Raw genomic sequence first — 20,569 nt, forward strand, 5'->3', positions numbered from 1 at the left:
TGGGTGTTGAATTTTGTCAAATGCTTTTTTTGCATATGTGAAGATAATCATATGGTTTTGGTTAGTTTGGTTATTGATATAGTCAATTATGCTAATTGTTTTCCTAATGTTTAAAGGTTGTAAATGCATTTGACCCTGCAGATTTTTTCTTAGGGAATATAAATTTTTTTTTTTTTTAAGAAAAAGGGGAAGAGGAAAAACATCAGCATAATTAATAAATTCATTAAACAAATCTGAAAATATATGCAATGTTCCATATCTGTTGGCTTTTTACTTCTACAAAGGAATTGGGGGAAGTGTCATATTTTCTTATATAATTTCTTTTGGGTCAAGCTTGTTCTTTTTAATTTTGAAATATTCATTTTCAATTATTTTCATAATAGTCTTTTCATTCACACTTTTGTAATTATTGTATATATTGTTTTCTTGGCACTGCTTATTTTTATTTTTAAATTGCAATTTATTTTTTCCGAATTATGTATCAAAACAATTTTTGACATTCATTTTTACAAGATTTTCAGTTCCAAATTCTTCTCCCTCTCTCCCCTCCCCTCTTCCTAAAATGTTAGGTAATTATATGTGTGTGAGTGTGTGTGTGTGTGTGTGTGTGTGTATAATTATGCAAAAGATATTTCCATATTACTCACAATTGTTAAAGGAGAAAGAGATCAAAAGGAAAAAAAAAACTTGCAAAAATAAAATAAAATAAAGTATGTTTTGATATGTATTCAAAGTCTATCCATTTTTTATCTGAATGTGATTAACATTTTCCATCATGTCTCCCTTGGTATTGCTGAGAAGAACTGAGTTAGAAATAGTTAATCATCATACAAATGTATACAATGTACTGGTACTGTATACAATATTTTACTGATTCTACTCATTCCACTTTGCTTCAATTAATACAAGACTTCCTATGTTTTTTTCTAAAATCTGCCTGCTCCTCAGTTCTTTCTTTTTCTTAATAGTATTTTATTTTTCCAAATACTATATGTAAAGATAGTTTTCAACATTCATTTCTGAAAGATTTTGTGTTTCATAGTTTTTCTTCTACCCTTTCCTCCTCTGCCTCTCCACAAGAGAGCAAACAATATGATATAAATTAAACATGCACACTGCATTTAAACATATTTCTATATTTGTTATTTTATGCAAGAACAATAAGACTAAAAGGGAAAAAAACACAAGAAATAAAATGCAAAAAAAAGGTGAAAATGCTGTGTTTTGATACACATTCAATCTCCATAGTTCTCTCTCTGGATTCTGATAGCACTTTTCATCCCAAGTTTATTGGAATTGTTTTGGATCACTCCATTGCTGAGAAGAGATAGGTCTATCATAGTTGGTCATCACATAATCTTGCTGTTACTATGTCAATGTTCTCTTGGTTCTGCTCACTTCACTTACTATCAGTTCATCAAAATCTTTCCAAGCTTTTCTGAAATCAGTCTATTCATCATTTCTTATAGAACAATAATATTCCATTACATTTATATACTATTACTTATTCAACCATTTCCCAAATGATGAGCATCAACTCAATTTCCAATATTGTGTCACCATGAAAAGGGCTGCTATAAATATTTTTGCCAGGTCATTTCCCCTTTTTAAAGGGGACACAGATGTAGTCGTGGTACTACTGGATTAAAGGGAATAGACAGTTTGATTGCTCTTTGGGTATAACTCCATGTTGTTTTCTAGAATAGTTGGATCAGTGTATAGCTCTACCAACAATGCATTAGTGTCCTAATTTCCCTACATCCTTTCCAATATTTATCATTTTCCTCATTTTCCTTTTTTTTTTTTTTTTTGCCATATAAACAATCTGATATGTGTGATGGTACCTCAGAAATGTTTTAATTTGCATTTTTCTAATCAAAAGTGATTCAGAGCACTTCTTCATATGCCTATGGATGCTTTAATTTCTTCACCTGAAAACTGCCTGTTCATATTTTTGACCATTTATTAATTGTGGAACAACTTATAGTCTTATAAATTTGCCTTGGTTTTTATATATTTGAGAAATGAAGCCTTTGTCAGGGGCACTTGTAAAGATTGTTTCCCAGTTTTCTGCCTTTCTTCTAATCTTTGTTGAATTGGTTTTGTTTGTGGAAAACCTTTTTAATTTAATATAATCAAAATTATCTATTTTATATTTTGTAATGTTCTCTGTCTCTTGTTTGATCATGAATTCTTCCCATCTCCATAAATCTGATTTTCATGTTTCTCTAACTTGCTTTATATCTAAATCATGTGTCCATTTTGATTTCATGTTGATATATAGTGTAAAATGTTGATCTATACAAACTACCTAGTTTGTGACCTATTTTTTCCAGTTATCCCAAAAGTTTTTGTCAAATAGTGAGTTTTTATCCCCAAAGTTGGCATCTTTGGATGCCATTACTTTTTAAAATCTGCATCAATTGATATATTTCCCCTTATCTTTTCTGTATTTATCATATTTATCATTTTTATATCATAATATTCCATTATATTTATGTATCACAATTTACGTTATCTGTTTCCCAAATGATAGGCATCTATTTTATTTCCAGTTTTTTGCTACTGCAAATATTTAGTTGAATATAATAATTTCCATTTTAAGTTATTAAAGCCTGAACCTAAATTCAGAAGATAGACTTTATAGTGTATTTCAGTAGTTGTAATAGTTGAATATAATAATTTCCATTTTAAGTTATTAAAGCCTGAACCTAAATTCAGAAGATAGGTTGTATTTCAGTGTATTGAAAAAGTAAAATGCTTCTCCTCAAAAGTCCAGCTGAAGACAATTAAAACTCAAGAAAAACAATAGCCAATATAGGATGGAAAATTGTGAAGACCAAGTTAGCACCCTGGATACCTTAGAATCAGCCAGAGTCAGGATAAGCAAAAGTCCTTGGTCTCTATTCTTGGTCTTTAGGGGTAAGAGTGAATTGGATAGATGCAGAATCTCTACAACCTCTTCTCTTTGTCTCCTGCTCAAAAGTGACTCTGGCTAGTCTTTCTCCATCCCCTAGTCCCTCCTATAATTCTCTGTATACACCAATTATTGAGCCAGCACAGAATAGTGGGAAGGGCCATTTTCCAAGCATATGCTTATAGAGTATTGTCCAATCGGTAATTAGCCTTAAATGCTCAGTTGTCCGACCTCAGTGCATTAACTCAAGAGTTTCAGCCCTTTACAGAAAATAATTATATTCTCTATTTTATTGTACAGGCATAAGTGTTGTAGTAGTTCAGAGGAAAAAAATGATTTCTTTCATGTAGACTTAGATAACTTTATAGAGGGATGCATCCTAAACTGCGATTTGGAGTGAAGAGGAAATTGATTATGGGAGAGTCTTCCTGGTTAATTTGATGAGATCTCTGAAAAATCTAATGAGCCTATAGGTTGTTGACTTTTATTTGGAATTAGTCAAAAGTAGGGAATAGAACACTCTGGCACCTTATCCGAAGAACAATGAATTACTTCCATTGGGTTTCAGGGACTGGAGTTGCTCCAGAGCTGAGCATCCTGGCTGGGACTCTAAAAAGCTTTGACTCTTGTTGGAAAGACTGCTCCTCCATGTTAATACATAAAAGAGAATAATGGAATATTCTCAACATTTTCACTTTTTTTCCTTTCATTTTCTTACTTCTTCCCCAAAGGACCATGGAGGTAGAATTCCTTTCTTTCCCTCTTCCTCCCCCTTCCACTAGAAGAAGTTGATGTTTTGTTGCAGAAACACAGGATAAGGATGTACAGACCCTCTAAGGCTTCGGGCCTTTGGGTTTACCCTTCTCTCAATCCTGTTGCCCTACCTAAGGTTTATTATAGAAAAATCTTCAAATGTTATAATTTGCATGTGATTTTTCACAAATATAGGTAAAAGGGGTCCCCAGCTCCCATATAAGTACCCCAAAATAACAAATTCAAGTCACATAAGGGAAAACTTTTATTTTGCTTTACAGAAAATGAAAAAGATTTAGAGGATTCATGACAATTCATAAAAATATTGGAAAAATACATAAAGTATTCATAATGGCTCTTTTCAGAAGGAATTGAATTTAGATTTTGACATTCAGGTGAATCACTAGTTCTCTTTCATAAAGTTCTTCACGGAGTTTTCTGTGTGCTTTCCTTTGAAAGCAAATTTACTTTGGGGCTGCTGAGCAAACAATTTCCTTCCCATGTGACTTACAACTATCTAAACAACTTACTATAATAAAGTAACAAGATGAAGCTCTTTTACTGCCTTCCTTTTTCTCATTCCCATTTCCTTGCTCTATAGCTATAAAAGCCACATGGATTATCTATTGAAGAGGGAATTATGTTCAGGAAATCCTCTCTTCTCTCTTGAAGATTTAATCCATGACCTCTCAAAATTGAGAGGTTTTGAATTGAGGATCATCCTTAAAATTATCTTGAGCTTTGGCATAGATCAGGAAATCCCCCTTACTTCTCCTGAAGGGTATATTCTAGGATCATGCTGACTAGAAAATTGAAAGAAATTCACCTTTTCTACACAAGAAATTAGGATTCAAGAACATTGTTTATGTACTACTTTTTAGACTTCTTTCAGGCATTTTTTTGGGGTAGGAAATCTGTCATTTCCCCTCTTTGATATTATCTCTTGGTCAAGAATGTCCACTATCAGGAACTTTTTTCAGGTTGTTTAGACATGCAAATATATGTGAATGTTTGTTATGTGTTTCTTTTCTTTAGGATAAGTGGGATGATGGTTTTGATAGTGGGACTGTGAAAGAAATTTTCTTTACTCCATGTTCTTTTGGTCGAAAAGGTCAAGAGAAAATGTAAAAAAAGATAGAAGGGCTTGCTTTTATAAGCTGACACAAAGACATAGTGCCTCTAACAAGTCTATTCTCTCTGCACAGAGAATATTAGGAGTAGTCAGTTTATGAAGGCCAGTCAAGAGTTTTTTTCTTGATCTCCTAAGAAGGAGGCAATGGGCATGTCCATGTTCCCTATTGGGCAAAGGCTCCTAGGCTCATCTTATCAACCAAAAAATTGATCAGACTAACAGTGATCAGAGAAGGGGAAATGAATGGAAGTGTATCTTTGGGGGAGGGAGATTTAGAAAACTCCCCTATTCTTGATCAACTCTTCTACAGAAATATCTGCTTCTCTTTTCTTACTTGGGCCTTTGGAGCCCAGTAGTTTTCCATTCCAAGTGGAAACTGGTTATCATTAATCACTGCGTGCAGCCCTGCTTCCTCTAGGGGGTTTCTTCTGGATGCCAATAAATCTTACTAATTAGCTGTAAAAATCATGAAAAGTAGACGTCATATTTTAATCATAAGCCACTCGGGCCATTGACGTTGGTGCCATTGCTTGAATTTTTATTTTTGTTTACTAAACTGCTTTGGGTTCCTAACACTTTTTAGTAGCTCATCTGTCAGCCTCCAAAGTCCAGGATTGCAAAAGCTATGAATTGTTTTCAGTAACTAAATCACAGAAAATCAAGGGGGAAAAAAAGACATCGACACATTGTCAGTGGTTTCTTTTCCCATGTGTTAGTGGAATATTTAAGATCTTTACAGATAATTCAATGCAGACCTGGTTCTAAGAATAAAAGTTGGCAAACTGATCAGTAAAAAAAAAAGAGAAAGAAGGGAGAATTTTCTTTTTTCTTTTTTTTCCCTCATAACTTCAGTAAGTTCCTAAAGCAATTGCAAAGGAAGACTGGAACTGACTGTAAATTCTGTTCAATAATCAACCTCCAGATTTGATATTCTAGGATGGATACCTGAAGGCAAGGACTGTTTCATTTTTATCTTTGTATCTCTAGCACAGTGCTTGGCACATAGTGGGCTCTTAATATTAAAAGAATGAATTTCTGGGTATCCCTAGAAAAGAAATTGTCCCTACCATCATATACAGAAATTAGATATTTGCAAAAAGGCTCTAATTTATAACTTATGATTTATTCAATTCTATCAATTCACTTTATCAAGTACTTGTTTAAGTCAAATCTTACCTAACCTTAACTCTAACCCTAATCCTTAATGCAGATTTATCAAATACTTATTACATTCCAACTACGTGTAAGACATAGAGGTAAATCATAAAAATATCAACAATTGATATGGCTCAAGGCTAATGCTTAAGGAACTTATAGTCTAAGAGGAAGAAGAAAAAAAGATGTACATGCATAATTATGATATGAGAGAAAAATGACAAGGAGAAGTTGAAGTGTTAAAGGCCACATTTCTTTCATGTAGTATGTTCTTGTGTGTGTGTGTGTGTGTGTGTGTGTGTGTGAGAGAGAGAGAGAGAGAGAGAGAGAGAGAGAGAGAGGAGAGAGAGAGAAAGAAAAAGAGAGAAAGAAGAAGAAGAGAGAGAGAGACAGACAGATAGACAGACAGACAGAAAAAGAGAAATACACAGAGAGAGAAAGACAGAGAGGCAGAGAAAGAGAAAAAGAAGGAAGGAGGGAGAGAGAAGAAAGGAGGGAGCGAAGGAGAGAGGAAGAAAGGAAGAGAGAGAGACTTCAGTGTTGAGCATTTAAAGTCAGGCCAATTTTACTTGAGTTGGGAATAATTCTTAATTTTAAAGAACATGGAAGAAGAAAAAATTAAGAGCAAATCTGCGTGATGCTTCTGAGCCAAACCCTCACTGTTGATATGGAAAAAGAAATACCTAATACTGCTTTACTGTGAAGGGTAGGGAAATGAAAAATGACATTTATTCTGATCATTATTTTCATCATTAAAAAAAGCATTTTAGGAAGTCCTATAAGGAGCTTATTTTTTTTTACAAATAGATTTAAAAAAAGATTACTGAGTAGACAATCATTATTATCTAGTCCCTAGAATAGCACATTGCAGTAACAATAGTTACTTAAGATATAGTGATTAATTGAATTGAGAAGTTACAGGATGTGCAAAAAATTCTAATTTCAGGAATTGAAACTATATATAATTTTGTTAAAGTATATTTCATTTTTAAGGAAACGCAGAGGGTCCTAGGTTCAGATACCAGCTTCCTTCTTTACTAACTAAATAACCTTCGGTAAATAATTTAACTTCCCTAGAATTCAATTTTGTTATCTATAAACAGAAAGGTTGAACTAAATGACTTTTCGGATCCTGTCCACCTCTGCATCTTAGCTCCGATGATCTCATGTTCTTGGATTTATTATTGGGATAATATAGATAGTTCTGGGCTGTTTGGTCTGTTAGGCAAAACTTCAGACTGAGATTTGGAAAGTAGAGATGATTTTGGTAAAATGGATAATCTTATGCTTATGTGGTTAGAGTTAATGAAGATGATTATCTTCTTTACTTGAAGGTAAGAAAGGAAGGGAAAAAGAAAAGAAAGAAGGAAAGAGGGAAGGAAGAAAGGAATGAAGGAAAGAAACAAAGAAGAAAGGAAAGAGTTTCCCATCTGACCAGTTAGATCCCCAGTGGGGCAGTTCTATTCACAGAGGTTGTTGCTTGTCCTTTGTTCTTGAAGAGGACCACGATATCAGGGAGTTGTTGCCATGACATGCAAGTGGATTGGATTTAAGTGAGGGAGAATTGTGCAAGATCACCTCTATCACTTTTTCCTCAAAGTCATGTTAGTCTAGTGGTCAGATATAAATCAGGTTGACTGGACATGATCCTGGATGCAGTGGAAAATCCTGATGTCATGGTCCTTTTTGAGAATGCAAGACAAACAACAACAACACAAAAAGTAAATGGGCTGAGAGTTTTTGCAGAGCTAGGCCAGGATAGTGGCCATCTGCCTAGAATTCTCTGTGACTTTCTTTCCAGTTCCAAATTTTCCTGTGCATATCCAAAGAGAGTTTAGGCTCCCTTCTCCTGATACACAAGATAACCAAAAAAATGCAGAATTAGGTGACACTGGATTCAGTCCAGTGTGATGATGGTATCAATATAGCTTTGCATAAACAGTCATAGAGTTGGAAGGAGACTACTCTGTGTTTGCTGGGCATATTTTCTCATGTTTTCTTTTTTATATTAGACTTGAGCCTAGAAAAGGTATTTGGATTGTTTAAGCAATGTCAAGTGCTCAACTAACTATACACAATTTCCCCAATAGAATACTAACTCCTTGAAGGCAGGAAACATTTGTTTTTCATTTTTTATATCTTCCCAGGGCCTAGTATACTTCCTTTTACCAAGTAGACACTTAATAAATACTTTATGATTGATTGGCTGATCAAAACATGTAGCATTTATTTTCTTCCAAGATGACCTTCTATTTACTCTAAATAGTGTTTATAAATGGATTTTGTTATTATATTATTGAATAATTGACATCTCCTCAGTTCTTTGATTGGTATGGTATTAAAAGTATAAATTCACTTTAGTAGTATTGTCATTTTTATTATATTATGTTATTATACATAATATAATTACAACATATAAGACATTTAGGTGCAGTGGATAGAGCTCTGGATCTGAAGACAGGAAGACTTACATTTTTGTGAGTTCAAATCTGACCTCAGACATTGACTAGCTGTGTGACCCTTTAAGTTTCCTCATCTGTAAAATGAGCTGAAGAAAGAAACAGCAAACTACTCCAGTATCTTTTCCAGGAAAATCCCAAAATATGGTCACAAAGAATTAGACACAACTGAAAAATGACTGACAAGAAATTATTATATATACTAAAATATATCATATTTCTTAGATATATGACCTAGCTATGAGCACTGGGAATATTCCTCCAGCTACTTATGTTGTTCTTTCTTTAAAGAACACTTTGTTTTTGGATCTATACATTGTATATTTGCTTTGAGAATTCTGTATATATAGTGTACGTACAATACATAGTTGTTTTCATGCTGTCTACCCAATTAATCAATTTGACTAACTCCCTTCCCTCCTCTCCGCCCCCCCCCCCCCCCCCCCCCCCCCCCCCCCCCCCCCCGCCTTTTTGTTATCTCCAGTGATTAGTATTGTGTCTGGAGTGAATAAGCTCTTAATAAAGTTTATTGATTTGACTTGATTTTTATTGTTTTTCCTTCCCTAAACTTTGAGGTATTTTAGAGAATATTTAAAAAATGGGGACAGGGCTGAGGAGGTTCCCTTAGAAGGAAGGAGATCTGATTTCCACTGTTTTTAAGTTTTGTTTACTTAAAACCAAACTCTGAGGAAAGTTGTTTACTCTTTGTAGAAAAGAGCAATGAAGGCAGAACTTTTTCTTAGCCAGCTGAGAAAGGAAAATTCAGGAGAAGACAAGAGGTAGGAGCCACTCCGAACCTGAATGGAACACCAGAGGGCTATACCCATCTCTTTCTGGTGGTGGTGAGGAATACACACACACACACACACACACACACACACACACACACACTCAAACATAAGATGGGTTACTATTCTCAGCATCACAAGTTGTTCCATATTCTGTAAAAAAGATCGTTTAACTATCATATTTAGTGCTGAAAGGGCTTACTTAGTTCACTTCCTCATTTACAGATGAGGAAATAGGTATAATTCTATAATGGTTAGTTATAGGGGAAATGCATTTCATTTACCTACTCTAAAAGACATACAAAGAACACATGGTTTATATAGCTCTAAATCATATCAGAAAGTGGTTCTGGAAATAACCATATACTTATTTAGGAAAACTAATGACCTATGTCACTCAAATAGACAGTGTTGCTGATTTCATTCCTTTTATAACTAGTAGGACTTGAGGGGAAAAGGCTGACAGGGCAAGCTAATTTTTCATACCTTTTCACAAGGGTGTTATGATGGATTCTTTTAAAAACTGCATTTGGTAACTTGATGTGAGTAAAGGAAAAATAATAGTTAATGACAGACACTAAACATTTCAAATAAAGTAATAAAAAGTAATTATTTTAAAAGACCTTGTCTGGTACCTTTTCCCCAGTTGGGATATTTAATTTCTTCTTACTAGTGTTAAATGTTTTTCCCTGCTTTTTTTGACAGTTCATTTTTAGATCCATAAAGCCTTTCTCCATGAGATTGTTGGACTGGTCAAGATTGGGGGGTGGAATATGCCTTACCTTTTTCTCCTTTATTAAACGGAGGCTAACTAACCAGAAAGCTGTTACTTTGAAATTTTTCCTGCTATCTGCTTTTTAGGAAAAATTGCTAAATGATAAAAGTTCGTATCAGAGATTTATTAAAACAAAATAAAACAATTCTTTCAGGAAATGTGCTAAAGTCAGCAATGTCTCATATTTTATTATATATTTAGAGCTGAATGAGACCTTTAGGGTCATCTAAACCAAGCTCTTTTTACCAAAGAGGAAATGGGGTCTCACAGAGAGGTTAAGTGACTTTTCTATGTTACACAGCTATTAAATATTAGAGAGTGGATTGAAAATCATGTCTTCTTGACTCCAACTTCAGCTCTCATGACTCTGGATCTCCGTGATTCCCTAATGATACATTCAGCTTAATTTCCTGAATAATGATCCTCAATGAAGCCTCCAAACACTAACAAAAAAATAAATTACATTAAGGAAATTATACTGTGTATGGTCAAACAAATTTTTTTCTTCATTTCAGCAAACATTTATTACTTCTTCTCTGTTCAAAGAATTATGCTAAATAATGGAGAAGCAAAGGTAGATATGCCATAGATCCTGTTCTCAAGTAGTTTATAGTCTAATATGTATGTATATGTGAATAAAAGTATATGTAAGATGTGTACAAATAATTTTGATACAAGAGAAAAGGTAATATGTGTGTGTGTGTGTGTGTGTGTGTGTGTGTGTGTGTGTGTGTGTATCTGGTCACAGGGATGTGAGGAATTTGACAAAGGAGAAATCACTTTTTACTAGGGGCAGCTGGTAGTAGTGGTCAGACTAAGTGGCATAGAGGAGGTAACACCTGAGGTGAATCATCAATCAGTCAACCAATTAATTAATCATTCAGCAGGACAGAGATTGAAGTTATATGGTGGGGGAAATAGCAAAGGAAATGGCATAAACAAAGGTATATAGAGAGAAGTCAGAAGTACTAATTTAGTATTCTTTTATTGTAACATAGACTATATGAAAAGAAATAGTATTGGATAAGGCTGGAAAAATCTGTTAGGCCAGAATTTTGATGGTTTTGGATGCTGGAATTTATATTTCATATAAGAGAGCCACTGAAGACTTTGAATGGAGAACTGAAATAAATAAGGAGCCACATAAGAAAGATTATTCAAGCAGTTGTGTAAAGTATTGCTTAGGCAGGGAACAGATGAGGAAGAAAGCCTTGTTAGTATGCCTATAAAATAGTCTCAGATCTGAACTAATGTGGAAAAGAAGGGATGTTGGGAATTTATAGAACCTTGGCAAATGAGTAGATGTATAAGGTGAAGGAGAGGGAAGAGTCAAAGATGAATAGGATTGAAAATGTGGGTGACTAGAGGATAGAGCTGTCGATAGAAATCGAGAAATTTTGAAGGAAGGGCAGATTTTTAGGGAGAAATGAGTTCAGTTTTGTACATGATGAGTTTGAGATATCAGTAGGCCAAATGAAAATGTCCAGCAGGCATTTGGAAATATAGCATTGGAGCCTTTGGAAGATGTTAGAGATGGAGAAATAAATTTGGAAGTGCTCTGGATAGAGCTGATAATGGAAGCCATGGGAGTAGATAAGATAAATGAGAGGGTGAATATAAATGGGGAATATGTTCAGTCCTCTGCTTTATCAGCCTGTGAATAAGTAGATTTTAAACTTAAAACTCATAAGATCATAAATTTAGAGTTGAAAAGAATCTTAAAGGTCATAGAGGCCATTTGCTTTATTGAACAAATGAGGAAACAGGCTCAGCTAGTGTCTTCTGGCAGCATGTATTTAGACTTAAATTGGGGCAGGACATAATTCTCAATGTTTGACATTGTTGCTTTAGAGACATTCGTTTTATTGATGACTATAAAATAAAAAAAATCAATTCCCCAACTTGACCCTCTTCAAAAAATTGAGTGACCACTCAATTTTCAGTCTATTTCAATAAAAGCTACATCTATAAAAGCTGAATGAAGTACTTGTTTGTGTGACATAGTGGGAGATGGGATTGGATAACTGTTCTCTAGTCTATCAATTCTCTAGTCTCTGGCTCATTAGCTGTCACTAATAGAAGATATTGCTTTTCTACTAAAATAGGCAATGACTTTCATTGCAATTAGAACTACATGTGAGGTATTATTAAATAAATGAACAAGTGTTTGGGCATAAGAAAGGCAGAAAAACTTCGATGGCAATCATACCATTAATGAATATAGTGATTTGAGGCTAGGGTTTCAATAGCTATGAGGTTTAGAAGGATAGTGTCTCATAGCCACTGAAGAATCAGAATCAAGTGCTTTATGTCTGGGGTCATTATGAAAAAAAAGTATGCCAGGGGACATGAGATAACATTCTGGTGTCTCAAGCTATCATCACCCATTCTGTGAACCATATGACATATGTTTACCCTCTTTTCAGGAAACTGATTGATTATTTCTTTTTATTTAATGTTCTAAACTCAGTGCCAAAAGAAATGGGGCCAGCTGGGGCCAATTTAAAAAATTTAAACTAACAATATTCTATTGTCAGAAGTTGAACCGAACAGTGACATTTCTCTTTAAAATTGTCATCACCAATTCCTCCAATGTGCTACATTCCAGATATGTAACATCTGGCCTTTACAAAGTGTGACTATGATATTGACCAAGACATACAACAACCAAAATGAGATAAAGAGGCTGGAATTGATGATGCTCCTTATTTATGCATTTATGTTTCTACTAAGTCAGCCAAAATTCATTGGAATTTTTTTCCCTTGAAAGCAAAGCAGACATTCCCTTTTTTTCACATGCAGGAAAATGAATTCACAGAAGGTACATGACTGAAGACCATACCTGAACATAAATAAGATTACTCTGAAAGCATAAAATAAACAAATACAAAGTCTGCCTCTATGTTTCCTCCAGGACGTTCACAATTAGTATTATAAATTTAATCAGCATTCTTTTTACTTGTTGAATATTATAGGGGCCACAATTAGCAGTGCACTGGATCTGGAATCAAGAAGATCTGACTTCAAATCCATCTTCAGAGTCTTACTAGCTGTAATTAATACATTGGAAGCATCTTTTTCAATACAATATAGTATTGTCACTGCCCAGGATTTTTTGTAACAAATATATTGAAACTAAAAAAAAAAAAAAAAAAAAAAAAAAAAAAAAACTAACATGATTTCATGAAGGTCCTGAAGTTTCCTATTCAATATACTGTGTTCTGAATTTAAAAATAACTATTGATATCTTGTTCTATCAGCTTTATTTCTGTATGTATCCTTCCTTCCTCCTTTCCTAAGTGAGCCATCCCTTGAATGAAGAATAAAAAGAAAAGAAAAACAGCCCTGCAAAAATACCAACATATTAACCAAAAATACCAATAGTATGTATATTTGATCTTCCATTCCCAAAGGCCCCCACTTCTCCAAAGAGAGAAAAGTAAATTTTTTTTTTTCATTTTCCTCCTGGGTCATGATTGGCTGTTAGAATTATGTAGTATTCAGTTTCAGAGTTTGGGACTTTTTCCATTTATGTAGTTTCAGGTATTTGTTCTGCTTACTTTTCATCAGTTCATATAAATCTTGGCATATTTCTCTGAATGCTATTCATAATCATCATTTCTTATGGTATAACAATATTCCATTATGCTCCCATATTTCATTTTACTCAGCTGTTACATAATAAATTGATATCTATTTTGTTTCCATTTCTCTATTACGGCAAAAAGTGTTGCAATGGATATTTTAGTGTATATGGAACTTTCTGTTTTTGACCTCCTTAGGGTATAGATTTAGCAGACGGATCTCTGGGTCAAAGAATATGGATTTTTTAATGATGGGGGAAAAATTTGGAATTCAAAATACTATAAAAATGAATGTTGAAAATTACTTTTATGTATAATTGGAAAAATACTATTTACAGAAAACAAAATAAATACAAATATAAAAAAGAAATTGTAGCATACAATAATTAAAATGTGAAAGGCACAGTTTATTTTGCATCTATCATCTTCTCTGTAATCATATGAATACTGTTCTAATTAAAAGTCCTTAATACCTCTTGCTTATATTCCTATAATAGACTCTGAATTGGTTTCTCTGCTCTAGTCATTCCCATCTACAATCTATCTTCCGCTATGCTGACCAAGCTGACTTTCTAATGCAAGTTCAGATCTTGCTTTAAAATTTCCATTAATTCCCCATCGCCTAGAGAGTGTTACTAAACTTAAAATCATGTATCTTATTAGCAAATTTTAAAAGAATTAACCCCACATATATATTTGCTTATTTATATGCTATTTACATGTACTACTATATTAATAATTGTTATAAAACTTGAAGAAAAATATTTTTTAAAAATGAAATAAAGAAAAAATAATATTTGATTTAGAGATGTCATAGAAAACTAATAGAGTTCATTAAGTAGTGGAATAACAGAGTTAGACTTATACTTTGAGGAAATAATTTTGGCAATTTTGTGAAGGATGGATTGGGAGTGAGAGAAGCTTGAAACAGGGGAACCAAATAAGAATCTATAGAAAAATTCTAGATAAGATATGATAAAAGTCTGATTTAGGATGGTTGCTGTTTGAGCAGAAAGCGAAATGAAGAGGGATATCGAGTTAGAAATGACAAGATTTGGCAACTGATTGGATTGTGGGATGAGTTTCTTGACAGTAATAGGGGTGGATTTTTGGGGAAAATGTAATGAACTTTGTTTCAGATTGCAACCCATCTATATCTACTTATCCTGTATGACTCTCTTTGTCCCATTGAAAATGAAAAGGGAGACTTAATCTTTAGTCACAACTCAAAGTAAAAAACCATCTAAGAAACACAGAGTGAAACCTAGTGGTACAACAAGATGATCTGAGGATGAGAGAAGGATTTACTGAGGAAGTGAGGTAGTTATTCCAACACATATTGAGTGGCTATTTAATTTTGTTTTGATTATAACTATTAAGAGGGGCTGACATAGGGACAGAAGGAGAATGTTGAACAGATCATTGGAGAAGGAGATGGTATGGCTGTGTTGGAGGTAAACCCAACAATAGGCTATGGTGGGAAATAATTCATATTTATCCTCTCTGGTTAATCATGACCTTCTTTGGCCTTCCAGTTTGGAAACTATTCTCCTGTTAGATAAAAGAAAAAAAAATCTTTAACTTGATATTTAAGGCCCTTAATAATTCAAGTCCTATTTACTTTTCCAATCATATTTCATACTATTCTCCTTCATGAACTGCACCTTTCAGAAAAAGTAGATTACTAGTCATCTCCCAGATTCCAACTTCCTACTTGGTTCATTAGCCAAAAAAAAAAAAAAAAAATCTGCATGCCTGGAATGCTCTCACTCCTCATCTCTGCCTTCAAGAATCTTTGTTTTCTCTCAAGTTCAGTTTGGGTACTATCTTCTTTGGGAAACCTTCCCCAACACCTCACAGCTTAGTGCTTTCTATCACCACATTTTTCCGTAGACTATATATATGTATATATGTATCTTCTGAGGAGAATGTAAGCATCTTAATGTGAAGGGTTATTTTGTTTGTGCCAGTGCATTCTTAGCACCTAGGGAAATACTTGACACATAAGTGCTTTATAAATGCTTTTTGAATTGAATTATAAAACACCGAAGACTGCAAGGAGAATCAAATGAATATGCAGCACTATCATCATCAATATAACAAGCATTATTAAGCTTTTACTTTATTTCAGGTTAAGTATGCTACTGTATGCTAAGTGCTGGGGATGCAAATGAAAAAAAAAAAGGTCCCTGCACTAGAGGAGCTCATATTTTAATGATAGAGAAATGAATGCAAATAGTCATGCATATATAAAGAATAAACCATATAAATGGGAGTAATATCAGAGGGAAGGCAATATCCTTAGGTAAGGAACCAGTTAATGATACTTTCTGGAGATAAGAGTTTAAGCTGAAGCTTGAAAGAAACCAGAGAAGCCAGGACACTGAGACAAAGAAGAAAAGTATGCTGATAACCACTGAAAAGGCATTGGAAATGAAGTGTCATGTATAAGGAAAGGCGAAAAGGCCATTGTCAATGGATTGTAGACTACATGGAGGAAAATGAAGTGTAAGAAAATTGTTAAAATAGGAAGGGGCCAGGTTTTAAAAGACTCTAAAAACCAAAACAGGATTTAATATTTGATTCTAGAGGCAATAAGAAACCACTGGAGTTTATTGAATAGGAAGTTATATGGTTAAACTTATATTTAAGGGAGATTACTTTGGCAGTTCATTGGAGGATGGACTGGAGTGGAGAGAGACAAAGGAGATAGACTAATCATAAGACTATTGCAATGTGAGGCAACATATATGAGAGATGTACTCTTTGGTATACATATTTATTAGGTATGTCAGTAAAGACTAGAATTTTCGTAGAGGATTTCATGAAATAGAAAGAGAAGATATATAATCTGGTTTTGAAATATGAATCAGCTCAATTTCAGAGTCAGACCATAGACCAACACTCTAACTCAGACCAGGTACCTCCCAAATAGTCATTAGATTAATTGATCAGGAAAGTTTGAACAATTCATAAGTATCCATCATTAGGACTAGGAAAACAATGCAGAGTTCATAGCACACCAAGGACATCATTTTTTTTTTTGTATACAAAGCACAATTAATTAAATGATATTCTCCTCTATCCTTTTTTAATTCCAGATTTAGTGACCTCTGTGATTAAAAGAAGGTGGCCTTATAAGGAGGAGAAGCTGAGAAAAGGGAAGCTAGTGGGGAAGAAGACAATTTGGAATTAGGCTGTAATAATATCGTCAACTCTGCATCAATACAATTTTGGTAACAAGATAACAACTATATATAAATTTTTCCCTCCTAGAGAAACAATAATGTAAATTGGAATAATTCAACAGAAAACACTTGTCATTTTTCATCCATAATTATCAGTTATCTTTAGCTGCATCTGGTTTGCATTTTTTATTAGAAACTTTGAGCTGGATCTGAGTCTTCCTCCTAACCCCCTTCTCTTTTCCTGATTTCATTTTGCTATTTTTTTTAAACATTCCATCCCTAATTTCCATGATGTGAGGGGTTTTCATAAGACCCAATAAATCAAGTAGCTACTCTGTTGTAATGTCAGAGTTACCATGTATTTGTCACAGGCCCTGTAGATTATGATGAGGGTTTACTTAAGGTTAGAAGCTCCAAGAACAAATACAGCCACTGCAGTGGGTATGCACGTAGCCCTTGCTGAAGGTATGAAACTTCAATAAATTTGAATTGGTACAGCTGTTGTCAACAAAGTGACCCATGAACTTTTGGAGTTTTGACTTCCGTTGCCCTGATTCTTGGGACAATGCATGAGTATGAGACGATTTCTACATAAGCTTCCTCCCTTTTTCCTCTCTTCTTTCTCCCTTCCCCCTACCCTCCCATCTCATGATATCCTTGATTTTTTAATGTAGAATTTAGGTATTTCAGTCCTTAGTCTCTATCACATCTCTTGCCCTGGGTAAATGAGAAATGAAGGAACTGAAGGAAATAGTCCCAGGGAATAGAAGTCAAGGACAGGGTGAGAGAAATGTGGACATGTATAAAAGGGAAACAAACATAATGGCAGCCCTGTTCCTTTGTACACCAACCAACTTAAGTTCCAGCTCACACACTGGATCCTCTAATGTGTTGTTGTTCAATCTTTTCAATTGTGTCTGATTCTTTGGGACCCCAGTTGGGGTTTTCTTGGTGAAGAAACTGGAGTGGTTTGCCATTTCCTCTACTGTGACTAAACCTCAGTTCTGATTCCTGAGTTCCTGTGTCTGAGCCGGTCGTATGGAGACTATGAAGTGAGCATCTTGAAGGATTATGGTGACATTCCTTTACCTGCTCAAGGGAGAACTCAAATTGCCTATTCCAAGTACTGCTAAAACTAGATAGATCTTATAGGTGTTGGTATATTGAGAGGACCTAGAATGATGAGCAATGCAGCCAACTGACTTGTTGACCACAAACATTTATATTTATGTTACTTTTACTCTATAAATACATAATATATATAGGTATTTATTTTATACTTTGTTATGTATCATGTTATAGATTTCATCCTAAGACTGCAACATTCTAACATGTATATCTTCATTGAAAAAAGTTCATTAGTTTTCTTTCTTGGGGATTAATCTTTTTTTTTTTTTGCAATTTTATCCAAATTATTTTGTCTTCCATCTAATTTCTATTCATCTCAAATCAGACTATTGTTCTTCTATCTAATATTCCTCACTCTTGTCTCTATTAATTTCTGTAAGCCATTCTACCATTTTTGAAACACGATTTCTCTCTGTCTTGAAGATTCATTTCTGATTTGATCTACGAAGAAGTCTTACATGATCTCTTCAATTCCTGTCCCTAATCCTATTAAAAGTCATCTCTCCCTCTTCAAATTTCTTACTTCATTTTTTTTTGGGTGGGGGATCTCTTCTTTACTCTCACACATTAAATCTTATTTGTAACTTTTTATTATAGTCTTATCATTCCTATTAGGCAGTTAGGTAATACAATAGATAGAGTGCTGAGCCCAGGGCCAAGAAGAACTGAGTTCAAATCCTGTCTCAGATACTTATTAGCTGTGTGGGAAAGTCACTTAATCTTTGCCTGACTCAGTTTCTTAATTTGTAAAAATAGGGCTAATAATAACATCTCTTTTCCAGTGTTGTAAAGGGAAAGCCAAATAAAATCTATAAAATGCCTTGCCAACTTTAAGATGCTACATAAATGTTAGATGTTGTTGTTGTTTTTATTATTTCCTGCCTCTGTCATTTTTCATCTTTTTAAAAATCCTGATTCCTATCATGTAATTTCCTATGTTAGTAGAAACTGAATCATGATGCTAGTCTAATAAAAGAATTGGAAATTAAGAAAAGAATTGGAAGACTAAATTAAATAAATTATCGCCTCCAAGGCTGTCAAGAAATATACTATATTAAATCCGTACTTATTGCTGAGAAGATGGGCAACAAGTTAAAAGGAAGATTTCCTCATTTTTCTTTGAATAATTCTTCTATAGACCTAATTCTTCTATATTTTAACTCATCAAATTTATAAAGAATTCTGCATGTTTAAATTTCCAACATCATTCATAATGCATTCGCTGTTCAAATTTCAATATCATGTTTTAACACTGTTAGGATTATCTTTATTTATTTTTAAAATTATTCTGGTTATCTTCAGGGATTGGAACTCTTTTCCAATGCTGTCATCTTGAGGAGAGATTTGTGTAGAACCTGAAAAGTTGAAAGTTTCTGAATTCCCCCAAATTCCTGCTTTCAGGAAATGGTATTGAACAGATCTGAGATGAGAAAATCAATGGTAAATTTCCCTAAGGCTTAAAAGTATGTTGCAAATTCAAATTGTTATTTTTATCATGTTGTTATTAGAGTAGTGCAACTTTATACAAAAAGAAAGTAACAATTGTATCAACAACTACAAACGCCTTTGAGCAATCTTCCCTTAATTTAGTTTCCCCCCATTTCTATAAAATGTTTGTTCTTTAAAAATAATGGTCTATATTTAAAAATATTGTATACTTCAGACATTTAGATCAAATTAAAATAGTCTAGTTCTAAGACATAAACAGAGGCTCAACACTTATAAAAAAAGTTTAAAAATCATCTTTGAAATACCATAGAACTGGAGAGATAAAGTGGGGTCCCATAGTTTGGGGAAGGGAAGGAAAAAACAACAGTTGTGGTTTATGAATGTGTTGGATTATTACTGTTATGTGAGTTAACAAACATAAGAAATTCAAATAGATGTGAAAAGATTGAATGAACTGATACAGAACAAAATAAATAGAACCAAAAGAATAATATTCACAAATGACTACAACATAAATGACAAAAACATTAAAAGGAGGTAGAAATCAGAGAATTTAAATAATCAATCATGGGTCTGGAGAACCGATGATACAACATATCTCCTCTCTCATGGTAGAGAGGTGAATGCTATAAGGCCAGAATATTAAAAACACTAGCAGATATTTCTGTCAAATTATTTTTTCTAATTTAATTTTCTTTGTCACAAGAGAAGGTTCAGTCTTGAAAGAGCTTCAGAAATAATTGCAATACAAATAACATGTTTGCAATATAAAGATAATAAACATACATTTATTATATGCATATGTATTATATAATATGTATATTATATGTATTTGCATGTATACATGCAAAATAAGGAGGACAAGCAAGAATTTATTAAAAATAAATAACATGTATACAAAAGAAAGATAAATAACCTTAACATGCATTTTAAAACAAAAGATTTCCCCACCTTAGGCATCCTGGACCACTACTAGTCATCTTGACTTTTGTCTTGTCCCTGGGCTCAACTCTATAGAAGAGTAATATTGCTAACTTTTCTTTTTAATATCAAGTCTTTTTTTTTTTTTAAGTGATGACTTTAAAATGTGAGCTTTGCCTCACTTAAATCTAATTCATGTGTAAGTCAAGACATCACCTTCATGATGTCATTTGTCTTCTTCAAGAAGGAAGGGGAAACAACAACAGCAAAAATTTTCTCCTTCAAATACAAGCCACTGAACCTCATTATAGCTGAAGGAG

Source organism: Antechinus flavipes, chromosome 4, assembly GCF_016432865.1.
Source record: "Antechinus flavipes isolate AdamAnt ecotype Samford, QLD, Australia chromosome 4, AdamAnt_v2, whole genome shotgun sequence".
Taxonomy (NCBI): Eukaryota; Metazoa; Chordata; class Mammalia; order Dasyuromorphia; family Dasyuridae; genus Antechinus; species Antechinus flavipes.